The sequence below is a fragment of the Podarcis melisellensis genome, assembly GCF_964234715.1.
Source record: "Podarcis melisellensis genome assembly, chromosome: 15".
Lineage (NCBI taxonomy): Eukaryota > Metazoa > Chordata > Lepidosauria > Squamata > Lacertidae > Podarcis > Podarcis melisellensis.
Genome location: NC_138532.1, coordinates 44,548,493 through 44,560,071, shown reverse-complemented (window position 1 = coordinate 44,560,071; position 11,579 = coordinate 44,548,493).

Genomic DNA, 11,579 nt, shown 5'->3' with positions numbered 1-11,579 from the left:
ACCCGCCTCCAAGTTCCCACGCGCGGCAGCCGGCAAGAGCCTCGGCGAGGCAGCGGCGGGGCCTCTTCAGTTTGTGGGTGTCTGCTGGCAGCAACTTCTAGGCCAGACTTGCCGCCCTCCAGAAGTTTGGGACTGCAGATGCTCCCCGAGACGCATGGGAGGTGTTCCCAAAGATATCGGGAGGCACACCACCAGGCTGGGGGCAGGCTCGATGGGGAGGATGCGCCTGTAAGTCGAGTTGCAGCCCCAAAACACACACACACACACACAGCGCCTTGGCCTGAAACCGTGGAACTCACTGCCACAAGAGGCAGCGGTAGCCTCTTGGAGGACTTTGAAAGAGGATTGGGCAGATTCGTGCGGAAGGAGAAGGCCATCAGTGGCTGTGCTCCTTCCACTGTTGGAGGCAGTGAATGCGGGGGTAAGGAGGGTCTAAATTGCATTTTCACACGTTCAGTTCCATTGTGAACTCCTGAATGCTTTCCAGATGTATGAAACTTGTTTGTTTTGCTTTTTTAAAATTCTGCACGTGTAATTTGGAATAAAAAAATAAAAATGGGCTGCAAGAGGCTTTCTGTACTATTATTTTTTAGGGGGATCCGTTTTTCTCCTTTTTGCATGCTGTCATTCACTGGAGGGAATCAGCAGCCACTCCCCCCCCGCGCCCCAGATTAGAGGAGCGACACTGCCAGTAATATTTGCATAGCCCCTTGCTCTTTCTCCAAAGTCCCCTCCCTGTTTGACAACAACCCTGGGAGGTAGGCAAAGTTCAGACACAGGAATCTGGTCCAACCTCTGCCAACATTAGGCATTTGTATTGGTTCTGCGCCAGTCTAACTTTTGGCCCCAACCACAAAACTTTGGAAACTGGAATTGGTCGTCCCCCCCCCCATCTCCTACAAAGCTACAGTTCCCAGGTTTCTGGGAATGGGTTAAACCAAGATGTCTGTAATATAGGTAAGGGAGGGAGAGGGCTGTGTTTATTATGGGATGGGTGATGATGCAGAAAATATTATCACAGCAGCTGCACACCCTGGTTGGCATAGAATGGCGACCTGCATTCTCGACTTCACCGACCCACCAATTTAACCTAGAATTAACCTTTCGAGGAAAAACGCAATGTTTATTATTATTATTAATTATCTGCTTCATGACCAAGTTATCCAAGCAGGGCACAGTGAGATCAAATAGCAAAGATTGCAAACTCAGGAAAACACCAGAAGAGCCTTGCAGGATCTGGCCTGTGGCTCCTCCAGCCCATTCTTCTGCGCTGACGGCAGGCGACCAGATGCCTATTATGGGAAACCTTCAAGCCGGATCCAAGTACAAGAACCCCCTCTTACGAAGGCAGAGCAGAGCCCTCGTGGCTAGAAAGCATTGATCGTAAAATTTTAAAATGTCAGACCTGCTTTGCAATTTTCTGAATGACTCTGTTATTTTAACTCCCCTTCTGGAAGCACCTCCACCCCCCAAGACTACATTTAAAATAATAGAACTGTAGGGTTGGAAGGGACCCCACGGGTCATCTAGTCCAACCCCCTGCAATGCAAGAATATCGGCCAAAAGGGTCCCATTTTGCAGGCTGGGGTTAAAGGTGGAGCTTCCTGGCTCTGCTTCTGAAGGGCTGCTGCATACACACCATATCTTATCATCCCCCCAAAAAAAAACTCAACAACACCCACCCTGGGAACTATAGTTTACTCTGCGCTGTGCTACAATTCCCAGCCCTTGTTCTTGTTTTGGGGAGGAAGAGCTCCCAATGTACTCAGAGCTTGCGCTGTCATCTGGCCTCCCAGTGACTCTATCTGCTCGTGGTGGGAGGAGGTCGAAATTGGGGGTTCCCTTTCCTTGTGCTCCTGCTGCAGCCAAGGAAGGTTGAGGATGGGGTTAATCCCCAGAGAAGGACACACCCTTCTCCAACACTTGATCCTCGGGGTGTGGGCGCACGTGCAGAGCGGGGCGGGTGTCGCAAGGCCCTGTGTGCCAACTCCCGGGAGAAGGACAAGGAAGTGAAACACAGCTGCATGCTTTCTCTGTAAGGGGTGAAACTGAGTCCCCAAAGGCAGCCTCCCCGCTCACGGCATCGCCCCGCTCGGCACCTAAAGCGCGTTCAACGCACGCTCAAATAATCCCAGGAACTGTAGCAAACGGTATAGCGGTTGGCCGGCGGCGCCGGGATCCTCTGCGAACGGAGCATCCTCCCGGGCGTCACGACGCCTTCCTTCGCCCCTGCTCAGACCCACCACCTGTCCTGGCTTTACCGGGTCTTCCTGGATCACAGAAGGCAACCCCGGCTTCTGTTTTGATCCCAGAATGTCCCGTTTTTGGGTCCAGGGCTCTGGTGCAAGTCCTGGACCAAGAGGCACTCCCTCGGATGGTCGTCAGCAGCGTCGCATCAAAGCACTTTCCCGTCCAGAGCTGTGGCAGGACTCTGCGGGTATTTGCCAGAGCGCCAGGCGAGAGCGGGCGAGCAGGGGGTGAGGGTGGGCAGGGCAAGTGGCAAGAGTGGGTGGGCAGGGGGGGTCCCAAATTTAGTTAGGAAAAGTTGGAGCGTATGTGAGTTTTGTGGCTGAGCAGGAATTTGAACCCTGCTCTCTCCCGGGTCCCTAGTCCAGGAGTCCAACCATTACACCCCGCTGGCTCTATTTTTAAGCCCGGGAGCCACATTGTCTCACGGGAAATGTTTTGGGGGCCAGGGTCAGACATGAATGGGCTGGGGGCCAAAGTGGGTGGAGCCAGAGGCAAAAGCAGCAGAGGAACGGATGTGACTCTAACCTTTGTACGTTAGATTGTATTTCCAGCCGCAGGAAAGTTAGAGAGGCACATTTCCAGGAACGCAAGAGGCAGGATCACAGCTCAAGGCCGCATTCCATCCAGCAAAAACATTCAAAAAGGGGGCAGAGCAGGGGCGACCGGGGGCGTGGCCTGGAGAGAAGGGGTGTGGCTTAGGGAGAGTGCTGAGGTCCAGACTGAAGGGCCTGGGGGCCAGATTTGACTTCCAGGACTGAGGCTTCCCATTGCAAGAGCTCTTTCTTGCTCTCTCACTCTCGCTCTCTCTCGCTCTCTCTTTCTTTCTCTCTGATCTGATAATTTCCTTATCTGACGCCTTTTGCAACATTATGGTGCAAAGTCAGCACATTATGTAAGATCATAAATCCATTAAAAATATCCCTGTAATAATTAAGCCATCAAACTTGTGAGTGTGTGAAAGAGAAAGAGAGATCGCATCCCTTTGCTCTGCTTGGCTGAGGTTCACGTTCCAAAGAGATCTTTCAACAAGCAAATGGATGGAAGAGGGAGGGAAACAAAACCTGGGTGAGCAGGAAGCTGGATCCTGTCCAAGGTCATGGATTGTCTGGGGAGGGGGGTGGCTTTTTGCTTTCGCTCCCCCTCGCCCGCTCCTCTGCAGCCACACCTTGGAAACCACAGAGGCCTCTCCAGCTCGGTTACTGAACAAAGAAATAAAAATTAATGTGTCGTAGTGGTGCCAAAGCCAGGGGGTCTGGGCACCCACCATTTTTTTGTGGGTGCCCGGCATCTGCCCCCCACTGCTGCCACACACTGCCTGCTGCCATTACTGGCTGCCACCTGACCTCCGGTGCTCCAGGGTGGCAATGGCAACTAGATCAGGGCTAGCAAACCTCCAAATCTCCAAATCTCCTGGTCTGCCCCACAGAGGACCCTAAGGTCCATGAACAACCATAGTTTAGAGGTCCCGGGCCCTAAGGAAGTCAGACTATCCTCCACCAGGGCCAGGGCCTTCTCAGTGATGGCTCCGACCTGGTGGAATGCTCTGTCCCATGAGACCAGGGCCCTGCAGGATTTAACTTCCTTCCGCAGGGCCTGTAAGACAGAGCTATTCCACCTGGCCTTTAATTTGATTTCAGCCTGATCTTTTATTTCCCTTCCCTACTCTTCCCTCCCCCTCCCCTTTTAAGAAGATCACCCGCTCTGAGACCCCACAGCTAATTCTCCCCTGGCCTCCTTGCTGGCCCAAGTAGAACCAATTCAGCCAGCTAGCCCTGGGGATTATCTAATGCTTAAAGGTAAAGGTTCCCCTGACCATTAGGTCCAGTCATGGCAGACTGGGGTTGCGGCGCTCATCTCGCTTTACTGGCCGAAGGATGTGGCCAGCATGACGAAGCCGCTTTTGGCAAACCAGAGCAGTGCACGGAAACGCCAGAGCAGTACCTATTTATCTACTTGCACTTTGACGTGCTTTCAAACTGATAGGTTGGCAGGAGCAGGGACCAAGCAATAGGAGCTCACCCCCGCACGGGGATTCGAACTGTCGACCTTTTGATCGGCAAGTCCTAGGTTCTGTGGTTTAACCCACAGCGCCACCCACGTCCCTATCTAATGCTTATTTCCCCTAAATTGATTTTTGAATTTTATTGTTATTCATGTTTTTACACTGTATTTTATGCTGCTTTTATAATTAAGTGTTTTAAATTTGTTGTTAGCCGCCCTGAGCCAGGTTTTTGAACCAGGAAGGGAGGGGTAGAAATAAAAATTTATTTACTTGTTTGTTTATTCAGAGCAGGAGAGTTCACAACCTCCTTATGTTTTCTCCTCTCCAGCACCTTTTGTCACCAGAGGTGCTGCCAGGAAAAGGAACCTGGGACCTTTGACCTGCAAAGCAAGGGCTCAGCCCCAGAGCCGTTGCCCCACATGGGCCCTCCACGTGGGGCATGTGCAAGGCCAGTCATTGTGCAAAGGATCCCAGAGCTCGCGCCCTCCACTCGTGAGGGCGTCACAAGCACAAACATCCGTCTCCAGCCCATCCTAGCCGGTAATGGGGTGGTTGTGATGGTTTTCATTTCCTCCAAATGAACTCTGCGCCTTCAGAGCTGCTCAGGAGGAAGCCTTTTTCTGCTGCTATAGCAATTATCACAGTCCTGTTCCCCTCCGAACAAGGCGAACATTGCGCTCTCCGAAGGACAATGCCAGTCGCAAGAGTGTTGCTCTGCCCCTTCACCAGAAGCCAAGAAACCTCATCATAAATCAGCCTCATAAATTACTTCTGGGAATAATAAGGAGAAGGGGAGGAGGGCCGTCAAACCTTGAAAAGGGATCATTTATCTTTTGCAGCTGGGAGCAGGCCCAAGGAGCAAAGTCACCGCCCGGGAGTATTTGTTTATTTCGTAAAACTTATATGCCGCTTGTGTTTTGTTTTTTAAAGTCGTCAAAGCGATATACGAGAAGATTAAACAATAAAACCAAGGAAAAATCGCAGCAATACTTTAAAACACCAGAAAAGTTAAAATTCTAAGAACGAAACTTGCAGCGAAACTTACGGTAAGTGCCTGGAGAGGCTTGTCTAAGCAAGAATGTTTTAAGCAGGGGCTGAAAAGAATGCAGGGGTCTGCTTGATATCAACCAGGTGAAGAAGCTCCATGGCCACCAGAAATGTCTTGTCTCAGCACACCCCTGTGGCCTCATGGGTGTTTCTGGGCCCCAATGTTAGAGGACATTCAGCACAGAAACATGTGTGTATACCTTTAAGAAGTTTCTGGGATTAATTGGCTGCAGCTCGCCGTTGCTATAAAGGAAAAAAGCTGAGTTTTGTAGCCTGCCTGCAGGAATAACACCCACCAGAGTTATTGTTTTGCAATAAAGTCTTCGTTTTAGTTTGGATTTTTACACCTATGTCTCCTGGAGTCACTCTGTCCTCTGCCACCAGCTGGAAATCCCCCTCCAATACCCAACCCCAGTTTTCCTCAGTGGCCAGCATGGCCAAGGGTCAGGGACAATGGAGCTGCAGCCCAAGAACATCTGGAAGGTCCAGCAGGGCCATTTCCACTGTTTCATCAAGATCATCAGAGGCTCTCCAGATCTAAGTGCCCAGAGTTAAGCTGTGGAACTCCCTGCCACAGGATTATTATTATTATTATTATTATTATTATTATTATTATTATTAATAATAATAATAATAATAATAATACCCTGCCTATCTTTGGGTGGCTCACAACAGAATACTAAAAGCACAATAAAACATCAAACGTTAAAAACTTCCCTGTCAGGGCTGCCTTCAGATGTCTTCTAAAAGTCAGGTGTTAGTTTATTTCCTTGACATCTGAAGGGAGGCTGTTCCAAAGGGTGGGTGCCACCACCAAGAAGGCTTTGAAAAGAGGACTTGGACCTTGAGCTTGTTTGGAGGTTCTAGCAGGCGAGCGCAGCTATTGTATACCCTTGACCGAAGAACGGTACACTCCTTCTATCTGGGATGGTTGTCGTCTTCCATGGAGCGCATAGCTTCGGGAGGGATGCACATGGAGTGGTGAGGAAGGAAGGGGACACCCGCCTAGCCAGCCAGATCAGCCGAATCAACCCTGGCAATCAATGGGCTGACAGATTCCTTATTAAAGATTATATAAGATTTTGCAACTACTGGACTGGGTTATCTTATCAGGAAGAAGAGGACAAGGCCGGCCCTGCTTTTTCCAACAATATCTTGGAAATGGAATTGAAATAAGTAAACCGCTTTGAGGTGTCCTTTACAAACAAGCAGTGCATAAATTTTGTGAAATAAAATTAATAAAAGATGATGGAACGAACCTTCAGAAAGAAAAAGATAAACTTATGCAGGATTAAGCATTCTGAATATATATGGGTCAATTAATTTTTTTTAAAAAAGACAATTCTAATATAAACTTTAAAACCTTAAAATGAAAAGATGTGCTGTTGGCATAGAAAAGTGTAAAACCTGTGTGTGCTTCCCCATTAAAATATTTCTAAGAATTCAAAATAAAATAAAATGAAATAAAAAGAGGATTGGACTCATTCACAGAGGAGGAGAGGGCAACTGAGGGCTGCTAGCCAGAATGGCTGTGTTCTGCTCCATGGTCAGAGGCTGATTTCCCCTAACACTTGCTTGGCCACTGTGGGGACAGGGCGCTGGGCTAGGTGGGCTCTAGATGGGCTCTAAGAATTCCAGAAGAGCACCTGGCTGCACCTGGATAAGGCCAAAGGGTCTCACCCAACATTCTCCCTGTGACTCACCAGATGTCCCAGAGGGAAGAAGCCCACAAGCAAGGCCTGAGGGCAACAGCAGCAAGTGTTCCCTGTCACCTGGCAGTCAGAGGTAGACTGCCCATGGGCATGGAGGTTCTGCTGCCACCGTAAACCTCCATATGGAGAGCCCTGCGAGTGGATCAGACCAAACCAGATGCCCAGAACCTGAGCCCAACAGCAGAAACTCTCACCTTTTGAGATTCCAGCATTTACTGACTCGGAGAACAGAGCCTTATTTTCCACAGCCGGATCTGCCTGACCCCTTTTAACCTTTAGCTGTCCCTAGAGAGGGGAACAGCTGCTTCCCTGTTTCTCAACCTCCTGTCCTGCTCCTATCTCTTCGGAAGCAGCGAGAGGAGCACATAGAGTCCCTGGCAAAAGTCAGGCCCTGCAATCTGCAATTACGGGTCATAAACGCCTGGTCGGGTTCACTGGCTGAGGCCGGGGAGGGGCTCTCTGCACCCTGGCCCTGCTTGCAGCCTCAGCTGGGTTCACAGCCCCAAGGAACAAGGAGGGCACGACCACTGGGCTCTGCCCCCAGCACATCCGCATCTCCTCAGAGGGCAAAGGACAGGCTCCAAAGCCACACGGAGGCGCCTCCTCACACCTGATTTTTAAGCAAGAAATCCATCAGGATGGTTGAGTGAATCCTGATATGTTCAAAGGAGAAGCGCAGGAAAGCCTCGCAGCTACTAGGGGGATGTGTAAACACTTTTATTGTTCTTTGGGGAAGAATGTGGTTAAAAGGTGTTGGGAAGAACCGGGGTGATTGACAGGGTTGGCTGGGACTTCCGGGTTAGCGCCTCCGGTAATGGCGGAATTCCTCTGATTGGGAGGAATTTGCTTCGTGGGAATCCGGGTCTGGCCGCCACGGCGAAAGCGGAGACCCACTAAAAATCACAGGCGGGTGAAGCCTGTGAACCTGGGATTTGACTGGCACCTTTTGCGCCTCCCCTACTCGCGGGGAAACCCGGTTTCAGGGGTCCGGAGCGACGTGCGGTGAGTGGCGCGTTGCTTCGAATTGACTGCTTCTTCCACGGAGCGAAGCCGCATAGCTGTTGCCGGAGAGTGCTGACTTTTTCCTGTGGACAATTTGATTTCAAAACAACTACCCATGAGTAGAGCAGAAAATTGGATCTTTAAAAGTCTTAATTTGGCACCGAAACGGAGGAGGTTCAAAACAGGAAGTCCGCCTTCCCCTTTTGTAAATAGACTGAAGCAAAGAGGTTGCAAGCTAAAGTCTTGGAAAGCCTTCTGTAAAGGACTAAATTTCGAACGATTAAAATCATTAAACCCGCCTTGGAAGCAGGAGAAGAGGGGGGAAGTTTTGGACTGTGTAAACCTGCAGGAGAGAGTGAAGAACTTAAAATACCACCTCTCTGAACCTGGAAACGGGCTGGTAGTAAGACTGACATTTTTGGAATGTTCATCGACTGTGAATAGAACGCCTGTTGACAGCTAGTTAAACAAGAGAAATATTTTGTTTCCACTGTCTCCTTCTGCGTTTAAAAAGGAGTAAAAGTAACTGAAAATTGAAACTAACTTTAATGTTTGAACTGTGTTTAAAAGGATTAATACAAATAGAAACTGTTTCCCTCTAGAGGAAGCTTTTGAAACTGTTACAGGAGCTGAGCTGGGGAAATTTCCAGCTGCAAGCTTAAAGACCGTGAGATTCTGGGATTGACCTCGAACTGGATAAGAATGTCGACAGAAGAGGCCTTAGTGGCTGTTTTAAGTAAGATAAGTGATTCACTGGAACAGCTTCACAAGAAGGCAGATGTGGTAACTACCAAATTTGATAATTTGGGACAAAAAGTGATTACTAATACAGAAACTATTCAGAAGTTGATACAGGACTCTACTCTGACATGGCAAACTGCGGAGAAGGCTAGGGAGAAAGTTGTTGCTGCTGAACCCGAAGAAACACAATTGGAGAGAGAGAGTGTCCCAGCCTTAGAGATGCAACTTGATGACTATAAATTGATGCCCTCTATGATTGAATTTAAAGAAAATCAGATTTTGAGGATTAGAGTCCTATCTGAACTGGAGGACTTGGGTCAAGAAGAGATCAAACTTGTGAGGGCCTTCAGACGTGGAAGAGGAGGGAAAAAAGAAAAGAACAAAATAAGAGACTGTTGGACCTATCAGAAGAACCTAGAAGAACAACAATTAAGAGAAAAAAACCTTGAAAGACGTCCCAAAATATCTTTTGGATCTTAGGTCTAACTACGGAGATTTGGTCGCCCTGTCGAGAAGGAACAAAATTATTTCTAGGTGGGAGTTTCCCCGAGATTGCTCTCCAGCCTCAAAGGAAGGAAAATGAAAATAAGATCAGCAGAAGACAAAGTAAAGTGCATGTATAAGTATGAAGAAGATCTGCAGAAGGGACTTGGAAAAGAGTTAAGAGCCTCGGACAGAAGATCACCAGGTTGATGGACTATATGGAATTAGTGGAAATGACTGGCAGATTCCAAGAACAGGGAGAAGAGACGGTGGAAGAAGATTGGAATAAGTTTAAAGACTATAGAAATATTGTAAATTAATGAGTGTTAGAAAAATGTTGGAATGAAGTTACATGGCTTTAGTAGAAATGTTATAAGGAATTAAGTACGATTAGATTATTAGAGTATTAAAGGGAAAATAAGATTAAAATATGTTAAGATAACTATATGACATAAAATAGAGGAAGATGGAAAGGATTTGCTGAAACAATTAATAGAAGTGGAAGACAAAAAGGGAGGTGTGAGGAAGTCTATGAAACAAGTGAATGAAAGTTAAGATACTGAAATGATATGATTTGAGTGTTAAATGTTTTTGTTTTGTTTTGTTTAGTTTGTTGTCTAGATGTTGTGTTGTGTAATGTTTATATATTGTATTGTATTGTTTTTTATTTTCTTTTTTCTTCTTTTTTCTTTTGTAGCTTTTAAAAGTAATAAATATTATTTTTTTAAAAAGGGTTGGCTGATGGGCTCATGTTTCTACATGCCAAACACTCCTACTTTGTGACATATTTGTGATGTCTCGATGATGCTGTTGAAAAATGTATTATGGGAGAGGTCTTAGAAGATCATGCAACCCCACGCTCAGGGGTTTGTGTGTTTGAACCTTGTTGCGACAAATAAAAATCAGGTCTACTGACCACTATTTGCTTCTTTAACTTGGCTGGAGACTCCTTCTTTGCTGACCCAGAGAGACCCGCGGAAAGTTGCACCCCAACATGCTGGACAGGGGAGTAAATCCGCACCCCAGGATTTTTTCCTTATCAAGGGGTTGGTTTTGCTCTCTGCGGTTTTTCTAGAAGCTGTCGAGCGGTGAAAATCACTGTGATTGAAAACCATTTTGGGATGTTGATCTCAGCAATCAAGGGCTATTGGCCATGATTTCTATGCTCAGTCTCCACCTGCAGAAGCATTAACCCTTCTGAAGAGCAGGCGCTGGAAGGCGCATCAGAGGAGAGGGCTGTTGCGCTGGGATCCTGCTCACAGCATATCCCACTGGCCACTGTGAGAACAGGAGGCTGCACCAGAGGAGCCCCCTGGGACCTGATCCAGTGGGGCATATGTTGTTGGCCCATCTCCATTAAATGTTCAGCTTTCATTCTTTTTAAGGAAAGCAATGACAAACCTAGATAGCATCTTAAAAAGCAGAGACATCACCTTGCCAACAAAGGTCCATACAGTGGTACCTCGGGTTACATACACTTCATGTTACATACGCTTCAGGTTACAGACTCCGTTAACCCAGAAACAGGACCGCGGGTTAAGAACTTTGCTTCAGGATGAGAACAGAAATCGTGCTCCAGCGGCATGGCAGCAGCCGGAGGCCCCATTAGCTAGAGTGGTGCTTCAGGTTAAGAACTGTTTCAGGTTAAGAACGGACCTCCGGAACGAATAACCCGAGGCACCACTGTATAGTTAAAGCTCTGGTTTTCCCAGTAGTGATGTATGGAAGTGAGAGCTAGACCATAAAGAAGGCTGATCGCCGAAGAATGGATGCTTTTGAATTATGGTGCTGGAGGAGACTCTGGAGAGTCCCATGGACTGCAAGAAGATCAAACCGATCCATTCTGAAGGAAATCAGCCCTGAGTGCTCCCTGGAAGGACAGATCCTGAAGCTGAGGCTCCAAGACTTTGGCCACCTCATGAGAAGAGAAGACTCCCTGGAAAAGACCCTGATGTTGGGAAAGATGGAGGGCACAAGGAGAAGGGGAGGACAGAGGACGAGATGGTGGGACAGTGTTCTTGAAGCTACCAGCATGAATTTGACCAAACTGCAGGAGGCAGTGGAAGACAGGAGGGCCTGGCGTGCTCTGGTCCAGGGGCAGGGGGTCAGATACAACTAAACTACAGTACTAAACAACAACAACAACAATGCAGCCAAGTATCTAGCCCCTATTAATCGAGGAGAGAGCAAGCCAAGCACGCAGGCGGGATTCTTCCCAGTTCCCCAGGCTCTCTGGACGCCGTCGTCTTGCCGTGGCGTCACGGCAGGTCCGCGAGAGCCGCGGCGCTTCCCTTTCCGGCGGCGGCAGCGCCTTCCTCCGCCTTCCCTCCTACCGACCTGCC